This window comes from Ochotona princeps, chromosome 7, assembly GCF_030435755.1.
Source record: "Ochotona princeps isolate mOchPri1 chromosome 7, mOchPri1.hap1, whole genome shotgun sequence".
NCBI classification, from domain to species: Eukaryota; Metazoa; Chordata; class Mammalia; order Lagomorpha; family Ochotonidae; genus Ochotona; species Ochotona princeps.
The window spans coordinates 59124370-59148449 of NC_080838.1; the positions used below are offsets into that span (position 1 = coordinate 59124370).

The following is a 24080-nucleotide window of genomic DNA, read 5'->3' on the forward strand; positions in this document are numbered from 1 at the left end:
ATAAAATCAAGGCCTGGCTCTGTAGCTTAGCAGCTAAAACCCTTGCTGTGCACATGCTGGGATTCCATATGGACACTGGTTCTAATCCCAGCAGCCCCACTTCCCATCCAGCTCCCTACTTGTGACCTGGGAAAGCAGTCAAAAATGGCCCAAAGCCTTAGCACCCTGTGCCCACACAGGAGTCCGGGAAGAAGCTCCTGGTTCCTGGCTGCGGATTGGCTCATCTCCGGCCACTGAGGCCACTTGGGGAGTGAGCCAGTAGAAGATCTTCCTCTCTGTATATCTGACTCTCCAACAAAAAAAATCTTTAAATCTTTAAAATAAAATCAAAATATCAAAGTGAACAGCAGAAAGCATGGGTCTGAATAGACACTGTGCATGGGGAAACTCTAATACCTTTTGTGTTCAGCAGAACATAACTGTGTCTATGAATTCTATAATGGTTCTAGAATACGCTACCAAGTGTCTTAGCCAGGGCACCATGGTCACTTCTCCCCACATTTCAGCCTGGACCGTTCTTCATACCAATAGTGGTAGCATTAATCTCCTGGAAAGCTCTTACAGCCTGGCCTAGAAATCGTAAGTGTCTACGGGCCAGCACAGTGCCATAACAAGCTAATAGCTTGCCTCCAGTGCCTACACCCTGTACGGATGCCGGTTCTAGCTCCAGCTCCAGCTCCACTTCTGATCCACTTCCCTGCTAATGGCTTGGAAAGCAGCAAAGGATAGCCAAAGGCTTGGGCACCTGCACCCACATGGGAGACTAAGAATCTCCTGGTGCTCAGCTTCAGACTTGGTGTAGCTCTGGTCACTGTGGCCATTTTGGAAGTGAACCAGAGGAAAATTTCTCTGTCTCTCTGTAACTCAAGTAATATAAATAAATCTTTAAAAACAAAAAAGCAACAATAAATTGTCTAAAGGCAACTTACAAAAATGATCTTCAAATACTTTCTGTTCACCACTCCTAATATAAGACTAAAATAACTGGCCCTGTTAATATTTCTGTGTTGTTGTCCGACATTTTCAACCTGAGTTTAGCGTGTAAAATACAAGGATGTCATTTATAAGCACTGACTGGTTTAAATAAAATCACGTATCACACTTTGAATGTATTCATGGTATCTAAATTCAGCATCACAATCACCACTTGCCAGTATCTGTTTTTAAGAAGCACTCTTCCTCAGTGGTGGGAAATTTTAACTAAGTTCTAGGGCCAACACTGTGGCACAGCCGGTTACGCTGTCCTCTGCCAAGCCAGCATCCTTCTGGGGGCAGTTTGAACCATGGCTACTCCATTTCAGATCCAGCTCCTTGCTGATGCGCCTGGAAAAGCAGCTGGAGGAAGATCCAAGTGCATGGGTTCCTGTCACCCATGTGGGAGACCCAGATGAATCTCCCAGCTCCTGGCTTCAGCCTAGCTCAGCCCCAGTCAGGCCATGTGGAGAGTCAAGCAAATGGAAGAGCTCTCTCTCTCCTTTCTTTTTGTAACCCTGCCTTTCAGCTAAATGAATAAACCTTTAGGATTAAAAAAGATTGTAAATTATTTTAAATCAAACCTCACATATCACAATACCTTTTATATGTGTGGGCATAAGTTCAAGCACACTTCAAGAAAAACACAGTATCAAACAATCATCATGCTTTCATGTTAAATACACAGTATCCAAATAGCCAATTATCTCATTTGGTAAAAATCTTGATTGTATATATTTATGGAGTATCATGGAATATTTCAATACATAGATACACCATGTAATTTTCAAACTGGGGTGAACATATCTGTCTCTTCAAACATTAATCATTTCACTATGGTGAAAACATTTAAAATCCCTTCAGCTTTTTTTTAAGAAAAATATAACTGTTATTCTTATATCGCCATTCTCTTGCGCAATAGAGCACCAAATGTCTTTTCTCTCATCCAATTCTACCTTAGTAACAATCAAACCTTTGAATTGCATTATATTTATGGCTATTTTACATGAATCAGGATTCAAATTTGCTGATAATATATCTTAAGCCCCCTACCATGAATCTCTTCACTGGATCCAGATATAAGAATTCTGTGCTGCTTACTTGAAGACCTGTACATTCACTTGTTTGTTTAACAGCTCATTCAACAAATCTGTCAAGTCATCACCATGCACCAGGCAGTGTCTTAGGTTCTGGGACAAAAAGGAGGAACAGAAGCCTAAGTATGTGTTCCTTCCACGCTTAGAGGCCAGTGAGGAACAGGAAAAAATATCAACATATTTCTGTTGGTTAAGAGGGCTACAAAGAAAACCTAGATATGTTTTGAAAACAGCATGTTCCCAGAGTTGCTGTTGCAGTCTGCATGGCCAAGGAATGCTTCTCCGATGAGTTTAATACTAGAACAGAAATCTCAATGAGTAAAGGAGCAATTCACAAGAATTGCTCGGGGAAGAAAATTCCAAACTGGAGGATAAGCAAAAGCAGTGGCTGAAGGGAAGCCTGTGCCCAGCACAGTTAGAGAACTGCATCCAGCCAGTGTGGCTGGAGCGGAGTGAGACAACAGGAAAAGCTCGTCAGTTATCGGCACTGTGGTTCGGGGGTGACATCTCTTCAGATGTTTTGCATCAACTGATTCCAAGGCAACAGCAGCGATACACTATCTCCTCCACTCTCTCACTTCTTCCCAATGTTTTTTTGCAAGCAGAGAAAAAAAAAAAGCAATGAAATCGCCCGTGTCTCTTCCTGTACCCTCACCTACACCACTTACTGCAGGAGAGCTCTGTGGTATACGTTAGATTTGTAGATACTCGCACATGTCCTCAGTTTCCTCAAAGGCTCACAGTGTATCTTAGCTCTTGGTGCCTGAGTCTTGAATTGCAGCTTTCTTCTCATTTCAACAAGGTCAAAATATTTCTTCCCTATTGCTTATTCTTTTAGCTATGTTCAGTTATTCTTAGGGAGAAGTATACAATGCAAGTGCTTTCACTCATCCATCTTGAATACAAGTTTAGAGTAGATACATATGTAGATGAGTAGAACCTAAGTTTCCCATTGTCTAGATTCTCCTATTTGAAAATTTGGGAAAATCTGGTCCATCAAGATCTAAAGACATATAACACTTTTTAAAATCTTCAGCACAGAATTAGCATTAAATATAAAGTAGTATATATACAAAGAAAATAAACTTGGAAATTAAAAGCAAATTTTTACCATGATCTTAATACTGAAGCTAAGAAATGATAAAAGGTAAATAAATGTAAATATCCAAATGAAAATACAAATAGATACTGAACAAGACTTGACAGCAACAGAAAACATGTTAAGTTAATGCAGTATTATTACTTTTAAGAACATCTTGTCTTCTAATTAATATAAGTGCTCACATGCAGAGAATCTGTACGGGGGTGGGGTTTACTAATTCTAGTCTCTGAAATTGTACAATAAAATTCAAAAATTCAAAATAAAAATTTAACAAAAAAGTGTTCTATAAGAAAAACACTTTAGGTGATGGTGCTGTAACTTGGTGCGTTAACCCAGCACCTGCAACATGTACCATACAGGTACCAAACTCAGATTTAGCTCCGCTACTCTGATCCAGTTCCCTGCTAATATGCCTGGGGAAGCAGGCCTAATGCTTGGGTCCCTGTACCCAGATAGGAAGAGCTGGTAGAAGCTCTCGGATGTTGGCTTCAGCCTGGCCCAGGTGTAGCCAATGCAGCCTTTGGGGAGTGAATCGATGAATGGAAGATCTCTTTCTACCTCTCCCTCTCAATAGTTCTACCTTTGAAGTAAATAGAAAATTCTTCTGAATCACCTATATTTATAAGTTTTTTTAATGAGTTAACATTATCTTCAATCTCAATTATACAAGCAACTTGGTAAACCATTTTGTCATAAATGTAAAATTCAGTTTAGCGGGCCAGGCAGCATGGCCTAGCAGCTAAAGCCCTCGCCTTGCACATGCCTGGATGCCATGTGGGCGCCAGTTCTAGCCTCAGCAGCCCTGCTTCCAATTCAGTTCCCTGCCCGCGGCCTGGGAAAGCAGTTGAGGACAACCCAAAGCCTTGGGACCCTGCACCCACGTGGGAGACCCAGAGGAGGCTCCTGGCTCCTAGCTTTGAATCAGCTCAGTTCCAGCCATTGCAGTCATTTGGGGAGTGAACTGATAGACAGAAGATCTTCTCTGTCTCTCCTCCTTTCTATATATCTGACTTTGCAATAAAAATAAATACTTTTATAAAAATTTTATTTTTAAATTTTATTTTTAAAATTTAGTTTAGATGATACTAAATTTTCAAACTACTGAGTTAATGAACCCAACGATAAAAATCGCAAAAGACTGTGTTAATTTTTATTGAGTATTTAATAACAAATATTACATCTAACTGCTCTTCATATGGAGATAAATAAGTGGATCAGAATCCACTCTGTACATACTCATGGTTACCTTAAACACAGAGTAGAAGCAATGTGGCAAAGTAATATAAATAATAACAAAAATGAACAAAGTGGTGTGGCAACAGAAGGAAGAGGCAATCAACTATTCATAGAAAGGGTGTGATTGAACTAAATCATAGAAACTGAGCAAGAGTTCATTTGGCTGATACTGGGCTAAACTAGACCTTATTTCTAGGAAACACTCCAGGCATACAGAAGAGAAAGCAAAAGACAGCTGAGTGCTCCAAGAAGCTCAACACAGTTAGAACACAGTGGGATGTGAATATGGGGCAAGCTGAAGGTGAGGCTTGTTTAGAAAAGACACATAGGTCAATTATAGCAGGCTGACATGTTGGTTATCAATAAACTCCTGTTTAGCAGTGAGTAGCACAGTTTTAGAAACACTACCAAACAGTGTCATGTAGGAATGCATATATATTATTTACTTGAGATTGAATCATTTGGTTGAACGGCAGAGTTTGAGAGAGAGAGAAAGAGAGAATCTTCTGTTCTTTGATATAATGGCTAACTACAAACATTCTCCAAATGGCTACAAAGGCTGGGGCTGGGATAGGCTGAAGTTAGGAGCCAGAAGATTCATCTGGGACTCACATGTGTACAGCAGAGCACCCAAGCACTGGAATCACATTCCTCTGCCTTTCCAGGCTGATCAGCAGAGAGCTAGATCCAAAGCAGCTGGGAACCAACCAGGCCCACATGGGATGTATGTGTTGCCACTGGTGGCTTAACCTTCGTTATGGGAGAATAGAAGCAACAGAATATTAAGGATTTGGGAACTCTGCTTTTCAGAGATGAAGAGGTCTCATTGGGAAAAACAGCAATGCTATTAACTGAGCCACAAAAAAGAGCAAATGAGCAAAGATGTATGTGAAAGATATTACAGATGTTTTACAATGATGAAATAAAAGGTGAAAACATGGAAAGCAAATCAAAAACCCACAACTTGGGGTAAGGAAATGAATAGCAGATCTAAAAATTTAAATAACACAGTCATAACAAGCAGATACTCACAACTCCAAAAACTATGAAATTATGATTTTCCCATATTAAGCAAAACACTATATACATTTTTATAAACATTTAAATGCATCTTAACTATTGAAAAATGCATTTTTCGCTGGAAGAATATACAATAAAAGCAAACACTCCACCACAGGGACCTAACTCCTTTCCACAGAGCCATTATCAGTAATATTTTTAAGCATTTCTGCAATCATACACAAAATGTTTGTAAGCACACACACACACACACACACACATCTCCTCCTTTGAACAGCACATTGAAAAAACAATTTGCAAGATCTACTTTGTTTCTTAATATTACTTTAGCAGTTATATTTATAATGGCAGCATTATAAGTCAAGTAAATGTAAAAGTCATTAGTTCACAAATTATTTCTAATTTTACTTTAGCCAATAAATTCAATGGCAGAGTAATGATCTAAAAGAGAATCCCACTATTTTCTCTTCTTGAACACTGACCTTTAAAGTATTCCTTGGCTAGCAGGTTCTGAATGTGTCAGCACAACAGGGCCCATTCCCCTGACGGTACTTCACTCAAGACTTGAAATCTGGGCTCCAACTAGAAAGAGGAAGGGAAAAAAGCTGTGAATTAACCTATAATTTAGAATATCTACTCAACCTGAGTAGCCTAAGTCCATTAATTATCCTATGTGAGAGATATTCAACCCTGGTTGGACACTGGATCAACCTGGAGACTTTACATATTTTTTAAAGTTTATTTATTTTTATTGAAAAGGTAGAGAGGAGAGATAGAAAGATCTTTCATCTGCTGGTTCACTCCCAAAGTGGCCACAACAGCCATAGCTGAGTTGATCCAAAGCCAAGGAGCCTCTACTGGGTCTCCCACACAGATGCAGGGCCCCAAGGCTGGCCATTGTTCACTGCTTTCCCAGGCCACGACCAGGGAACTGGATGGGAAGTGGAGCATCTGGGACACAAACTGGCGCCCATATTGGATGCCGGAATATGCAAGCAAGTAGCTGATGAGCCATCATGCTGGGTTCCAACTAGGAAAGTTTGAAACAATAATGTGATGCTCAGAAGTTACTTCATTCACATCTCAATTTCCAGGGCTGGAGCCCAAGCATGCTTGTAACAGCTCTCTGTAGCCTCTGAAGTGTGTCTAGGACTGACACTATCACAGAAAACTTAAGATCATATGTTATCAAGTTCAGTCGCAACTTTTTTTTACTAAATCATGTTCAAATATGGGATTTTGTCTTCAAAATACTTGTGCAAAGGTGACTCCAAATGACTCTAATTTTCATAACACAGGACAAAATGACACTGGAGACCTCTCCAACCATACTCAATAGATGTCTTCACACCACCTGGACAAAACAAGGGTCCAAGACCCTGGAACATGTATTATGGAAGTAGCAGAAATTCCATTAAATTGTCTCAAATTATAAAAGAAAAGTTAAAAACTTAGACACAATCAAACCCACACAAAAATTTAACTGAATGACAAAAGGTACAATTACTGCTTAAATGCAAAATTCAGAAGTCAAGTAAACAAGCTAACCTCCAAACAAGAGGCATACAAAGATCTCTTTTATGCAATTCTAAACTGCAGATGGCAGAGTTTAGACCTATATAACTCAACAAGGCATCAACTTGCACTCTGTGGCAATTTAAACTTTAAGTGTACCTAAATGGATAAGTAAAAATTCCAACTCCTAATGCTACATTTGCCACACCTGAAGTGCTCAATAGCACTAAGTGGCTGGCTACTATCATATGAAGAGAAAACTAATACAGAGCATTTCAACTGTGGCTGAAAGTTAGTGCTGGGTCAGAGAGAAACAAACCCTTGAAATATCAGAGTAAACTTGTGAAACACACACACACACACACACACACACACACACACACAATATTTCCTGTGTATTCTAGGAAGTGATCTATGCTTTCTACTGGATTATCAAGGGAGATCCTAATCAGTCTCACACGAATCATTCAAATGCTAGTGCCCAAGTCCACAGACATAGGAAAGAATCCATTTTCCACACAATGATCTCTTAGATAAAGCATATCACATCAACAGTAGCACCCCTCACCCACAGCCATAACCTTTCAACCATCACATCAAGACAAGTGGGTCTGTTCTCAGGACAAACTGTTCTTCCCACATCTGTGATGTTGCTCAATCCTGTTGCTTCACTGACTTTTCAGAAGGAAAAAAAGAAAAGAAAAACATAAACCATAACCAGAGACACACCTACTTTGCTTTATTCATCAATTTCATTAGCTACTGATACACTCAAAAGTGGCTCGCCTTCCTTACAACATCAAATTCTCACTTTTGTGGTCCAGGGAATCACAACAAAATGGAAAGCTAATGGTGGATCCCACGGACCAAGCCAACCAACCACCTTCCAGGCAGTACCTGCAGGATGCTGGTTCTAAGAAGGATACTTGGATATCAACCCAAGATTTAATACCTATGTTGTCATCACAAACCAGTGCAATACAGAGGATGTGGTAGATGAGCACTGCTGGGTGAAGACTATGGGTTTGGCTTCCACACTGAAAATGTCTCATTTGGGCAAATTAACAGCCTTCTAAAGAAGAGACTTTATAACATGTTGTGACAACTGCTCGTTCAGTTATATTCAGTTTTTAGTTTATTAAAATCCACTCTTTATTTGATTTTCAAACCTCAGTAGCTCTCACTCTGATCATCTGCTCCTGCTATATGGCTTAAAAAGGCAACATTCCTAAAATGTCTCATATTTCTTAACTAATTCAAATAGTTTAGGGTTTATACTTCGAAGTCATAGGATCACACATGAACATGAATAAAAATATAAGACAAAATAGATCCTCAATGTAAGAAAAAACTAAAACTTGTCTTATAAATTATAGGATCCTGCTTTGTGAAGTACAAAGTCTGGATTCAATAGTTTCATAGTTCAAACACTGCTACAGTAAGAAACTAAAAGCATGGCAATTTACCTTGCAATTAAACACATTTTAATTACTTACCTGCACAATCCCATTCCTAGGTTTTTTTTGGTCAATTGGGGCTGGCAGATTATATTCATGTGCCAAATATGCCCTATTGCCTCTTTTTCTAAATAGCATTTTATTTAAATATTGCAACACATACTGTCTGCTTGCTTGCATACAACAGCACAACAGCGGCAACCAAGACAATAAAATGCCTCCTACTCTAACTCTGTTACAGAAAAAGCATATTGACTATTGCCCTAGAGAAGTGGAAACTTACATTCACACAAAACCCCTACATGCAAATTTACAGCAGCTCTACTCATCAGGACCAAAAAGTAAAAGTGCCCAAATGTCCACATTCAGGTAAATGGATGCACAAATGGAGACATACCCACACAAGTCAACCACAAAGGGGAACGGATTACTGAGACATGCAATAACCGGGAAGATTCTCAAAAGCATTACGTTGAGTGAAAGAAAACCAGTTTCAAAAGATTATAGGCTATATGAATCCACCTGCATAGCATTCTTTTGAAATAAGGCAATAATCCTGATGAAGACAGGCTAGTGCTTGCTAGGATTAGAGGTGGGAGGAAGACTGTGAGTATGAGGGAGAGGGCAGGGAAGTGTTCTGAGTGATACACAACTACGCTGTGTCTTCCTACGGTGGGGTAGTGGTGACATTAATCTTTGTATGTGTCAGAATCCACAGAGCTTTTCACCCAACATATCTGTTTTACTTCAATAGGAAACCGTTGCACAGTGTGATAGTGATTTAGTAGATTCTGCCATAATAGAAGATCTGAGGTGGGGAAGTTTATAATGACAGAAATTAATTCCCCTGTGGTTCGAGAAACAGGAAATCCCAGATCAAGGTGGGAGTGACCCAGGGCTGCTTCGCTGCTGAATCCTCTGCAGGGGACAAGGGTTGTGTCCTCACATGGCGGAGGTGAAGTACGAGAGAACCTCTTCTATAAAGGCTTCAATTTCACCTTTGGGGTGTAGGGTGCCCCTTAGCCCCAGATCACCTCTTACAGGAGTCATCTGTTACCATCATTGCTCTGGCCATTAAATTTCAACCTCAAAGTTGAAGGTGGTTTAAGAGAGGACACATTCATAGTCTAGCAGACAAATTACAGAAATAAAACCAAGAAACAGGGAAACAAGCTCTCAACATCAAAGCAAAGAATGTGAGAACTGGCAGAGGAAGATCAGAATCAGAAAATGTTGCCTAGGACATAATACGCTTGGGTTTTATTCTTTGAAGAATTTATCACAGAGAATTAAATCAATAATCCATCTTAGTATTTCTCTGTGATTTTTCTGTGTACACAGTTTGACAGGTTGATATCTGAGAGTGAATAAGAGGCCCTTAGATAAAATATTTCCCCTCTCACATGTGCCATACTACATGAAGAAATACTGCAATTGAAATTATCTCTGAGTATCTCCAATCTATTCTCCCGATTAGCCATGAACAGAAAAGCGTGGTGGATATCGGAGTTGTTAGCTATTCTCATACACTCAGCTCTCTCCCACCTCCATCTGTCTGGGAAAGCTGGCATCTTAGTCCACAAACACAGAAAAAGGCAATGCCACTTACAGTTTAGCTCAGCACATACTCTGCAATTTTTCCTCAGAGTCAGACCTACAGACTGTCCATTAGCAATCCATACATGTTACCCAGAATTAAAATATATAAATCTGACAAATATAAACAAGGATCAGGGGAAACAACAGTCACCATTTAGTACCCTCCCAGGAAAAACAATGAAAACACATACAAATTAGCTATATATTTAGTGTAAATAAAACAGGTTTAAAAAAAGAGGAAAAAAATCAAAATATGAGGATGTCTGTGCTAACAAAATCTGCTTTCGTTGTGTCTAACTAATCAACCTTGCTTCAAGATAAAATCTGAAAGACAAAGAACTCAGGAATGACCACTAATCTTTAAATGATTTACATCGACATCAAAGAGGTTTTTTTTAGAGCAAAATAAATTTTTTAACATGACAGTACATCCAAAACTTTCTTGCATTTTGTGGCAATTATTAAATATCAGCAAAATTTTTGACCCTCGTCTCTTCAAAAGGAAAAAGGCTTTCTTTGTCCTTCTTGAATAAGGTTTCGCTTTGAACAAATAGAATATGAGCAGGGATATCAGGTAGTCCCCGAGGTTAGGTCCTAACAAGCATTCAAATTCTGGTTCTGCCATTTACAAACATGCCTCTTTCAGGTTGACAGTAAAAACCCAATAGCTTCTCCGAATCTCTGGCAGTCCTCAAACTCTCCCAGGAGATGTATGCAATCAGAGTTTAAAACTGAAACAAATAGTTAATTATGTTGCTGCTTGCATGAAAGTCAGAAACTGCTACAACCAACCCAAATCACAAAGAATAGAAAAATGTTTAGAAGGAAAAAAAAAGTCTTAATCAAGTCAAATAAAATCGTCATTTTTGCTAGGACAGAAAGGGCAAAGTCTCAATAATTTTGATGCCTCAATCTAATACAACAAATATGTGAGCATAGAAATATAAGTGAAGAGGCATTCATTTAGAAGTTAAAATAAGTGTATACCTCACAAGTGTGATGGAAAAAAAAGTGGTCACAATTGCTCTACAATTGTGTTACCAGCATTTTAATCACCAATGTAGGTCTGTTATTAAACCAGCATATTATGACGTCTAACAAAGTTAAACCTATGTGTATATAATTATAGCATTCTCTGTTGGGAAAATCACAAGGAGATATTTTCTCAAAATCAAAGAAACTAGACTTACTGGAAATATGAGAATGGAAAATTAACACAACAAATGAAAATATAAATCCACATTAATTGTATTACATTACTGACAGCGAGATACTAGATTAGTTGTGAAACAGAGAAAAAGATTTATACATTACATATATCATTGCAAACTAAAAAGGAATCAAATATCAATTACTGACCAAAAGTTCCTTTTTGATCACTTTGAATGGCAAATTATTGTTACTTAAATTCAACAATCACAAATCTTTCCCAGTACTACATAGCTCATACCTGAACTAGCTTTTTCATCCATTTATGATACTTACGACAGTTCACTTAATCCCCCCCAAATTCCATGGTGTAAGCACTACTCTCATCCACGTTTACAGAAGGAGAAACGGAGACACAGATTTCAATGTTCCCTAAACTTATGTCGACAATTAATTGTCTTGGTAGCACTACTAAGAACCAAGCCTTTAAAAGGTGATTAGGCAGTGATATTAATGCCTTTATCGCATAATCTAATGGAATAATTCCCTCATCACAAAAGTGCATTGTACTCTGTGTGCTCTGTCGTCATGTAGGGCCTTTCTACTATGTTATGCAACATTTAGACCTTCCCCAAGTGCCATTGCCATGTTATTATACTCCCCAACCTCCAAAATGATGAACCCAATGAACATCCAATGTTTACAAACTGCCATGTCTCTTGAATTTTGCTAATGCAGCACTAAGGACAGTAAGACAATCGAGAGGTTAAATCATCGTTCTCAGGGCAGCACTGTGGCAGAGCCAGTAAGGCAGATGAAGTGCTGCCAGCATCACATATGGCTGCTCCACTTTCGATCCAGCTCCCTTTCCTGCTGGTGCACCAGGGAGAGAAGTGGAAGATGGTCCAAGTGCTTGGGCCCAGGCACCTATGTGGAAGACCCACAAAAAGCTCTTGGCTCCTGGCTTCAGACAAGCCCAGCCCTGGGGGAGTGAAACAGCACACAGAAGATCTCAGTCTTCACCCCTCTCTCTTGAACTGTACCTTTAAAATAAATAAATACATCTTTTTAAAAAGCTACTCTCAAAGCTATTAAGTGGTACAAGCAGTACAGAACCCTGCTGTCTAGCTCCAGCATTGGTGCTCTTAGTGATACCACTGCACTACCTCTCAGATTCAATGTCATTATGTTACTGCTTCAACTCAACTCTATTAGCATGCATCTAAAGGTACTGACTTCCTGGTACCAATCCTGACAAGACAGAGAACTGAGTAAATCTTATTTGGTGATCTGTTAGTTGCTCACTTATTTTAGCTTACCTGCGGAGGAACAAAAAAAACACAAACGGAAATTGCCTGCTAAGGTAGACAGCAAACTTGTACCAAGGATCACCTACACAAAGAAAGATAAACTATATACTGGGTTATGAATCTAAGCATGATTATTTTTGAACTACACATAAACAAATGGAATAAATCTAGCAATGGTCAGGATTTTTTTTAATTAGGTCTATAACACATGGGGGAAGGCTAAAATTTGATCTAGGAGAATATTCTAAGAGAACATTTCTAAAATTATTCGATCAATACATGTTCCATAGGAGTGGGAAAACCAGCCTAGAGGACCAATCGTTTTTGTAAGTTCTATTGGAACACAGCCATGCTTGCTTGTGAAGTCTAAGACCGCTTTTGTGCTACAGCAGCACGGTTTAGGAACTGCAGGAGAAACCTCACAGCCCACAAAGACTGTATCTACTACGTGGTCTTGCTACGGTCTGAACACTTGTGCTGCAGTCCTTGGGTTCCTCTTTCCCAGGTAAAAATTCTAACCTACAGTATGATAGCACTAACAGGCGAAGCTTTTGACTGGTGATTAGCTCACGAAACTGAAGTCCTTATCAATCAAATTAGAGCCCTTAAAATCGAGATCAGAGAACACTCATCGGTCCTCCCCACCATATGGAGTCATGATGAAAAGAAGGCCTTCTAGGAAAAGGATTCTGATCAAAAAACAAAATGTTCCTGTACCTCAATACCAGAAAGCCCAGCCTCCAGAACTCTGAGGTATAAATTAATCACTGTGTGCAAGCCACTTAGCCCATAGCACTTTTGCTACAGAAGCCCCAATGGACCAGAACAGAAGTTTTAGGGAAAAACTTGCCGATCGATACGCTACCTTTACTATCAAGTTGAAAACAAACTGAAAATTCATGACCTGATCTTTAAAAATGACCCTAACTTTACAGGAACGTAAAGTAACTCAATCAATTAAATCACTGCACAATGCTACCATAATTTTTTTCTTATTCTTAAAAATTTATTTAATTTAAAGGTGAGAGAAAAGCGAGAGAAAAAGAAGATCCTCCACCCTTTCACCCACTGGATCACTTATGGGGGGTCAGGGGGTAGACCAGGCTAGGATGCAACCCGGAGCCAGGAGCTTCTTTTGGATCTCCAGCATGGATAGTAGGGTACTAAGCACTTGATCTGTCTTCCAGCGGCTTTCTCGGGCAGTTGAGAAAGAGAGAGCTGGATCACAAAGGAAGCAGCTGGAACTCAAAAGGGTGTCCATATTGGATGCTGGCATGGCAGGCAATGGCCTAAGCTGCTAAGCATAACACTGGCCCCAAGACTACCATGAACTCTAAGACACCAGTAAGACTATCACTTATGTGTCACCATGAAACTACACTTTCAATTACTAAAAGATGCAGTCTAGCTTCAAAATCCCTTAAAAATAAGAAAAAAACGTATTGAGAATTGATGAAATACTCACAGCATCCCATTCTATTAATATATAAATCATTAATAAAAAATCATTTGGTTGTGGCCCAGTGCAACGACACAGAAGGCTAATCCTCTACCTTTGTGTGGCTCTGGCATCCCATATTGGCACAAGCTGTGTCCCACATATTCCACTTCCAATCCAATTTCCTGCTTATAGCCTGGGAAAGCAACAGAGGATGGCTTAAGTCCTTGGACCACTGCACCTACGTAACAGACTTCAAAGAAGCTCCTGTTTTGGATCAATTCAGTCCCAGCCATTGTGGCCATTGTGGCCATGTGGGAGTGAGCCAGTAAATGGAAGGTCTCTTTTGTCTCTCCTTGTTTCTATAAAAATCTGCCTTTCAAATAAAAATAAACAAATATTTTTTTTAAGTAATTGTTTTGTGAGTCCTATACTGAACAGAGTTTCTTACTCTATGCCAGATTAGTGGAAGGGAAAGGGGAGACGGGATTTCAGGCTTCTGCTTTTGGCCTGGCCCAGCATCATCTGGGGAGAAAACCAGTGGAGAGGTCTCTCTTTTTGTCATTCTTCCTTTGCAAGAAGATGAAAACATACATTTGGAACAAAACAATGGTGACCACACTGTGTACATTTAGGTGACAGGTAAATTTCTCACTGGGAAATAAAACAAGGTCATAATCCTTTCCTAACACCTTTTCAGAAAACTTTTCAGATATGGCGAATTTAATGAAATCTAAGACAACACATAGAGAATGTTTTCCCTTTGGCGTTACAAGATCACATACTTCAGAGCAACTGAAAATGTCAAAGTTCATACAATTTAAATATTAAAACCTTTTTCCATATTTTCCATAGTAGAGCACATCTGAAGAACAAGGCATTCCTTTTTATTTAGAAGGAAGAGAGGGCAGGGTAAAAGGAAGAAGAGAAAAGGAAGAGATCAAAAGGAAAATTTAGAGGTAGATCTCATAAATTCAAATTAAACGTCTTCACCCAAAAAGCACCAAGCCATCCAACTTTGCATCTGACAATGAACTATTTAATATGAAAATTAAGAATTCTGCATTAATAATATTAAAAGATTTAACACATAAGAGAATTTTTATAACACTGTTTCAACCTATCCTCCTACTTGTTAGACTTCAGGAATATTTCAGAACTAATCTTTATCTTAAACCATCATTATTCAAGCAATCATCTTTGTAAGGAGCAGAGTTAAAACAAGCTGAGAAACTAAACACAGAAACAGTAATATCAACATTTAGGAAAGAATATATGCTTTATATTCTATATACAATATAGAACTATGCCATATACACAATGATGTGCTTTATAACTGTATCTATTTATCCATACCTATTTCCTTTGGCCTCATAAATAACTGATACATTGAAATGCTAACACCCACAGTCAAGATGATATTGTTCAGGGCCTTACTGGGGTTGTGAGCTTAGGTGACACAACACTAATACATGGAGTGATGCTCTTTTATCAAAGAGGGCCAAGTTAGCTCCTCTGCCCTCTCCACCATGTGAGGACACAGCAAGAATGCACTGTCTAGGAACCTGGAAGCGAATCCTCACACACAAGAAATTTATGGGTCCTATAATCTTACACTTTCCAGAAATCAATTTCTGTCATCATGAGCTACCCAGTCTATAGTACATGTTTTAGGAGTTAGAACAAATGAAGAATCACCCACACACTCTGGGAGTCTATTTATTTATGTACTCAGAGCCACTTAAGAGTAGAGAATATATGCATTAAATGGAATACCTCTGTCTCAAAGTACTCTGCTACTCACAGACAAGCATGAAGAGCAAAACCTGGGCAATGGACACCACACTGTCTAGACATGTTAAGTAAATGGTCTCATCTAATTTCTAAACCAACGCTGTTTACATTCCATTGAGCAGATACGGAAACGGAGGTGTGGAGAGGCAAGTCTCTTAAGAAGAAGCCTTGATATTCATTCAACACATGATCAGTCAGCTGGAGATTTAAACTCATTTGGTGTATATTACAGCGCTGCTCACATTTTAAAAATAAGGAAAGAAAGCATATATGATCTTGAAATAAATAAACCAAACTTTTTTGTTGTTGTTGTGAAGTAAGCAAGAATGGGAGAATGTGACCCAAACACACAAAATCTGAAAGCTAGAGTGCGTGGATCTATTCTCCCCCAAAAATGCCTGTCAATACTATTTGTATCCTGCCTTCTGCAGTGTCTAAGCTCCAGGACTGCAGGGCTATTGCCTAACATCTTCACAGGATGGCTTGCAGGTGTCACACTAACGAACACATTCAAACATAAGCCCTTGGGTCCCCTCTGAGCATTCACCCATTTGCTGCAGCCAAACGGGAGGTACCGTCTTTGCACTGTACCCGCTTCACACACAGCACAGTCAGTTCCACTTGTTCTCTCTACACACAGATTTCAAAGCCAACCTTTTCTCTCCCATCACTTTAGATCAAGAATCTATCATCTTTTACTTGGACTACCACACTGTCTCTTCACAATTTCCCCAGTTTCTTTCTTGCCTTGTTTTCCCCTCTTCTGCAGCTAAGATATCTTTTTAAATAATTATGTTAATTGTTTTTGGTTAAAACAGAAACTGAAAGTTGTAGGGTCAACACAGTGGTTTTAGAAGTGCTGAACAAAATCTGAGCTCCCTGTCATAAGCCTTAAGCTCTAATGACCTGCTCTACCTCTCAGGCTTCATTCCGCTCTCCCCTCAGACATCTCCAGGCATCCTTTCAATTCCAAACACACCAACTGTTCACACTGCAGGGTCTTCCCTCTTCCTCTAAGTTCCTGGCAAAGACAATCTTTAGTTCTTAGCTTCAAGGTCACCTCTCTTAACAAGCCTTTTCTCAAAAATGAAGAAATACTTTTGCATTTCCTGAGCCTGCTATCACATCATCATGATCATTTCTTCCACAAACAGCATGTCATTAATGGTAAATACTTATTTATCTAATTTATAATTTAGCTATACAACTCGTCATAAACTCCATGTGGATAGAGCATGTCTGTTTTGTTCACTGACATACATTTAATGCCTTAGAAAATGTATATGCATGCTACATGTATATTTTAGGGACTGTATATACTAGGGACTAAAATTTTACTTAAACAAGTATATTAGGCTAAAAAAGACTAATTTTTTAAAATTTCAACTGTGTTCCAACCTACCAATTTAGGTGACTATTCAAGATTTTCTCTCTTAAAAGTACACAATACAACTTAGATGTTCCATTTCTTAAAGATTTTCAATTCTTAAAGATTTTAAAGCTTTAAATACTGAGTCCTGTCACATCTGACTTTTCAATAAAAAATAAATCTTATAAAAAATAATGAATATTTAAGTAAGAATGAGCTCCTTTAAATAATACATCTAATTGAGACATTCTGCATCATCACAAGCAAGTAAAGGACTTCAGTGAAACCTTTTCCAGAAAAATTTTTAAGAGAGCTGGTACTTAGTATGGAAGTTTAAGATAGTTTGTGATGTCCGAACCTGGATTTCATACCAAAGTGTCTACATTCGAGTCCCACCCACCATTTCCTGTTAACACGCACCCTGAGAGACAGTAGGGGACGGAAGAAGCACATGGTCATTGCCACCCACAGGAGGCCTGGACTGAGTGCCAGACTCCCACTTAAGTCTGGCTTAGCCTCCATTGCTGGAGGCAACTGGGAAGTGAAGCAGGGGACGCAGAGTTGATATTTCAGTGTGTATTTGCCTTTCAAATAAAATGAAAAAAAAAATTTTTTAATTGAACCACTTTGAGGTGGAGAAATATATCTTTTTTTTTTAAAGATTTATTTATTTTATTACAAAGTCAGATGTACAGACAGGAGAGACAGAGAGGAAGATCTTCTGTCCGATGTTTCACTCCCCAAGTGAGCCGCAACGGGCCGGTGCTGCGCCGATCCGAAGCCGGGAAACCGGAATCTCCTCCAGGTCTCCCACACAGGTGCAGGGTCCCAATGCATTGGGCCGTCCTCGACTGCTTTCCCAGGCCACAAGCAGGGAGCTGGATGGGAAGTGGAGCTGCCGGGATTAGAACCGGCGCCCATATGGGATCCCGGGGCGTTCAAGGCGAGGACTTTAGCCGCTAGGCCACGCCGCCGGGGCCCGAGAAATATATCTTACAAAGAGGGGAAGTAACCTATTGTTTTCAGACCCAAAGGAAGATCATAAATTACTGTTACATTCTGTGTGGGTAACAACACACTCACAAACCCTTTGATGTTCCTCTCTTCAAAAGTACAGTCCTAATTGTGGGGTATTCTTCGTCATGTTTCAAAGGAACAAAATGTAGAAGTGCCCACCCACGGTGAGCCGGTCAGGAAAGGCATCACAGCCCCTGACGAGCGCTTTCTCTCTGGGTGGAAATCTGAAGGAAATCAATTCCCATGTTGCCAGGACACTCCAGCTGCTAAGACCTACTTTATGCCTTCTAAACACTTACTGATTCCACCTACTGCTTTGTGCAGCAATGGACCCAGGTGAGTCTGACAGCCAGAAACGCAGCCTCTCTCAACAGGCCTGTGAGTGAGCCTTCCCGGCCTTCCAGCTCTCTTCAAGTCCCAGCCAGCACCTTGACCGCTACCTTGTAAGCAAACCTAAGCCAAGATGACCCAGCTGAAGCACTGTGACTTGACGCGGTAGCCGTTCCGTTTTGTTGTTTTTTTTTTTTAAGCTACTGACTTTCAGCGTAATCACTGTTGATGTCCCACCCACTGCACAAAGCCCTACAGAGTGGAAAAATAAGACGCTCTCACATAAGAAACAGAGAAATAATCAGAAAATACAGTACCTACCAGTGCTATGAAAAGTGTAAGAACCTACCTGGATCCCCAGGACACAGACTCAGGCTTCAAAAGAAGAGGGAAGAGAAAACAGAGGTGCTGCTTCTGGAGGAGAGGGTTGAAAAGGACACGCAAGTTGGAAGACTCTGGATGCCACATTCTAAAGCTTAATCTGAAGGTGGTTATAAGGAAACACAGGATTTCAAAAAGTAAAATAGGAGATCACTTCTGCATTCTCCAAAGAGGACTCCTGCTGCAGTGACGGAAAAGGAATCCAAAGGAGCCACCTCTACCGCAGACGGAGGAAATGGCTCACAGTTCAGTCAGGATGCTTAGTGAGCAACGAGGCCAAAAAGCAAAGGCAGAATCAACAGGTATATCGAAGGCATGGACAGGTCTTGGTAACACTTTTTGGAATGAAATATCAAAAATTTAAAAATTGTTGTAATATGAAAATATTAATTAAAAAACTCATTTTGTAATATCTGGCAAATACTTCAAGCTAAACAAAAAAACCCACCAATTTATTGTTACAAAGGAAATGGATTTAAATATCACAATTGTTTGGATCTGGCACAGTAGCCTAGTGGCTAAAGTTTTCACTTTGCATGTTTTTCAAGATACCATATGGGCACCTGTTCCTGTCTTGGCTGCTCCTCTTCCCTTTGGATCTGCTCAGCTTGGCCATTGGGCCACCTTTCTCTGCTTTCCCAACCCATCAGCAGGGAGCTGGATTCAGACTGAAACACCTGGGACAGGAACACCACAATTGCAGCTGCATAAGAAACATCTTTAAAGGCACACAGTAGCAGCAATAAAGCAATCAACAGAAAACGCAACATTTAATACATTAATCAAAATACTGGAAAATGGGTGAATATACAAGTAAAAGGAGCCCAGGGAAAAACTCACAGGTTCAGACACGACCAACTAATCTTCAACTCAGGTGCCTAAACCGTTCAACAGGGAAAGGACAGTGTCTTCAACATAAATGGATGCTCAGAAAAACATATATCCACAAACAAAAGTGAATTTACAATGGATAATAGACCTAAATTTAAGAGGAATAATAAAACTTTTCATGAAACAGTGACAATGCTTCATAACCTAGAATTTGACAGCTATTCCTAAATATGACATAAAAGCCACAGAAAACAAGAAGAAAAAATAGATAAAATGGAGTCCATCAAAATTAAAGATTCTAATGCACCAAAGGACATTGTCAACTGAGTAAAAAGAAAAAAAGACAACCAATAAGAGAAAATATGAGCAAACCATATATCTGCCAGGGGTTCATTATACATAACATATAAAACAAGATCTCTACAACTCAATAACAAGACAATCCAACTAAAAAATAGACAAAGGATATAAACAAACATGTAATCAAAAATGGTATCTCTCTCAACATTCATATACAGTACACACGTGGAAAGCTGGTCAATATCATTAGTCACAGGGGAAACCCACATCTGATCTATGGTGGTTTCACATCCACTAAGTCTGCTATTATTCCTCCAAAATGGGTAATAACAGGTGCTAGTGATGATGTAGGGAAAGAGGAGCACTCAGGGATTGGTGAGAGGATGCAGAATGCTGCATTCACAGGGTAAACAAGCTTGATGGACTCTCCAAATGCTTACCAGAGCCACATGATCTAGCAGTTCTGTTTCAGAAGGACTGAGAACAGGGACTCAGAGAGATACTTGTTTACCAATGTTCTTAGCACAGTTTCCACATTTTTTAACGGAATTATTTTATATGAAAGGTAGAGAGAAAAACAGGGACAGATCTCCCACTTGCTGGTTCATTTCTCAAATGGCCACAACAGTCAGGGTTGGATCAGGATTAACCCAAAAGCCAAGAGCTTCTTCTGGATCTCCCATGTGGATGAAGAGGCCCAAGCACTTGGGCCAACTGCTGCTGCTTTCCAGGCAAATTAGCAAAGAGGGGGATCCGAAGTAGAGCAGCAGGGTTTCCAAACAGTGCCTATATGCAAAGTCAGCAATGCAGGCAGTGGTGTAACATGCAGTGCTACCATGCCAGCCCCGTTTTCATATTAACAAAAGATGGAAATAATCCAAGTGTCCATAAACAGATGAATGGATAAACAAATGTGGCACACACACACACACACACACACACACACCCATGGAACATTCTTCTGTCATAAAAAAAATAAAATTTTGATCCATGTTAAAAATATGGACAAACCATGAAAATATTCCAAGCTGGGAGGAAAAAAAGCCCAGCACAAGAGGACAAATATTGAAGGACCACATTTAATGTGAAATATATAGGATAAACAAATTCATAAAGACAGAAAGTAGAATGGTGTTAACCAAGGTCCAGTTAACAATAGGGAAAATACTGTCCAGTGGGCACAGGGTTTTTATTTGAGATGATAAAAAAGTTGTAGAATCAGATAACAGCAATTGCTACACACCATTCTGAATATACTATATATAGGACCTGAATTATACATTTAGATATGGCTAAAATGACAAGCCTCAGGTTATAAATACTTTCACATACTTAAATAGAATAAGACATTGAACAGTGAATGTTAAACCCGACAATGTGGTGAGAGCTAAAGTTTCTGTCAACAAAGCTTTCAGGACAACATAAACTGATACAGCACCAACTTCAAGGTGTGTGTCCAACATGAAAGCATCTCAACTCCCCGGCTACACTAACGGAGAAACCGACAAATGAATCCAAAAGTATGTTTGCTTTTTATAGCTGAGAACTTCCATTCAGGCCAAAATAAATTCACAAATACTCCTTGGAAATAAAAGCTAAGTTCCTTGCTGGCTTGAGGTACTAGTTTTACTTTGGTTCTATTTCCATATCTAACATTCTCTCCTTAAAACCTCTTGGAACTCAGAGAAAAGTCTACATGCTCAAATTTTTAATAATCACAACTAAAGAGCTTCTAGTTAGTAAATCTTTTTAACATTTGCAAACCCCAACAGGAACTGGGAGAAAAAAGTTCTTAATTACACAGCTACATCTTACAATGTGTCTCACACTTTTGGCAAGGGACACAAAACCAATTACCTCCCTTGCTGTTTTTGAATCAGGAAAGCTACTATTTTCCACACAGTGATAAAGAATCTCTGTTTCATAGTAAACTTAACCCTGAAATTTACATTTGAAGTTCCTAACCCTTAGAGTCTTGTCATACAAAAATACCACGCTCTCTTCTCATTACCTGCTTAGCTTAAGAAAACCATCTTTGTCTTGTGGACAAACTGTAATGTCAGAAAAGGAATAACATCATAAACTAAAAACAGAATGACACGAAAACAACAGACCAAGAAACACAGAACACGAACAAAGGGGAACATTGAGTCCACCCAAGGGTGCTCGGAAAAAGAATGCAGGCCTCTGCAGCTATACAGCCTGTGTTACAACAGCCCTCTCCACGACCTTCCTGCCCACTATCACTGTCCATCTCAATGAAGACAAGAAACCAAACACGCACTTCACTTGCGCAAATGATTTAAAAGCCTTAGATGAAAAATTCATGATTGGTTTTCCTTCCTGCCTCTGTTTTAAGTGTTTTCACAAGAATACTGTAATTCTCAGCATATGACTGCCAACAACAGCCTGACTAGCTTCTACTTCAGCCTTAACAAAAGGCCATTTTGAAACTCCGCAGCAACACTTCAGTTCCAAACAGCACGCAGGCCCTCAAAATGAAATGAAGAAACCCAAGAGCTGCCGTGATCTCTAACCATTGTTACAAATTAATCACAGCCTCTAGATAGGGAGAAAGCAAATATCCTGAGATAAGACAATTTCAATAGAAGTTATCTAATGAAAGAAATCTAATTTTGATTTGAAATGATTTTACTACACAGAAAACTTCCTGAAGCAAATAAGAACTTTTCAGCATTGTCTGTGTTACTTGTAGATTCTGGCCAAAAAATGTCTGGCTAAAATAAGTCAAAGTTTTCTTAGACTTGCTTGCTGGTTCTACTTCAACAACACCGTATCACAAAATACAAATGCACACATGTATGTGTAAATGCATGTCTTTCTGAGTAAATACTATTCATCTTTACCTTAAGATAAACATACAATGTTAGCATCATGTTCTAACCAACTGAGCTAACCAGCCACCTAACATACGTTAAGTGCACAAATCAGCTAAATCTTTTGAGTTAATTCACTGATTTGAGACAACACATGACTCTCTAACCTACTACCTTCCACATCATTTGCCACCATCTTCAGATCTGTGGAGGTGGCGGTATTAAGGAGGTTTCAAGGAAGTAAGGTCTGATGCCAAGGCTATTGAAAAGAGGTTAGAGATCCCGGAAGGCCAGCAGACCAAAGCCGGCCAAACCAGTTCAGACTCTCATTACAAGAAAAATTCACAGTAACTGAAATGCTACAATGGAGGCCATCAGGTATAGCAATGTGGAAAGGTTCCCAAGGACTTGGCCGCCCTCTGTTGCTCTCCTAGGCCATAACAGAGAGCTGGATCAAAAGTGGAGGAGTCAGGACACAAACCAGTGCCCATACAGAATGTTAGTGCTACAAGGAGAAAGATTGGCCTGATATTCCACCATGCTGGACCCATAAAATATGTACATTTTAAGAGCTAAAGTTAAAATAATTGAATTTGCATATATGATACATGAAATGCAAATTTTTCTGGTTTGGGCTTTGGAATTCAAGATTGTGGGAAAATGATAAATAGAATAAGAGAATTATCCCTATTCATCTAGTGTAAATAACTACCTAATTTCTTTACAGTTAAACACAGCAAGTTCATTTCATATTCATTATTTTCTAACTATAATTTAAAATAATAGTACAATAATAGGAATCATTAATAAATCAAACTACATAAAAGTTTTTCTTAAACATTGGCAAAAATCACCATGAACAGTCAAAAGGCAAGAAAGGAAAAATATGTGCAATATTACCAATAAAGAACTAATATTTTTAAAACAACAAAAATTTGGAGGCCGATGCAGTGGAATAACAGGCTAATCCTCTACCTGCCATTTCCGGCATCCCATATGGGCACTGGTTCATGTTCCAGCTGCTTCATTTCCCATCCAGCTCCCTGCTTATGGCCTGGGAAAGCAATGGAGGACAGCCAAAGGCTTTGGGGCCACACACCCACATGGGCAACCTGGAACAAACTCCAGGCTCCCAGCTTCAGACCAGCCCAGCTTCCGGCCACTGCAGTCATTTGGGGAGTGAACCAGCGGATAGAATATCTTTCTCTCTCTCTTTCTGCCTCTCCTTTCTCTCTCTCTTTATCTCTCTCTGTAATTCTGACTTTAAAGTAAAATAAATAAAACATTAAAGAAAAAAGAGTGTAATAGTTGAAAAAAGACCAAAGT

General features: G+C 39.3%; 2 protein-coding genes across 7 annotated transcripts in view; one reads left to right on the top strand and one right to left on the bottom strand.

Annotated features, from left to right (window-relative positions):
• Window positions 1–6035, bottom strand: part of WDFY3 (WD repeat and FYVE domain containing 3) — a 210556-nt gene extending 204521 nt beyond the window's left edge. For all 6 annotated transcript variants that reach the window (XM_058667081.1, XM_058667078.1, XM_058667080.1 and 3 more), the window contains exon 1: window positions 5910–6035. The gene's annotated coding sequence lies outside the window, so the exon portion shown is untranslated. The remainder of the gene's footprint in view (window positions 1–5909) is intronic.
• LOC101527274 (phosphatidylinositol N-acetylglucosaminyltransferase subunit P) overlaps window positions 1–24080 on the top strand; it is a 355044-nt gene that overhangs the window by 17655 nt on the left and 313309 nt on the right. The gene's annotated exons all lie outside the window — the stretch shown is intronic.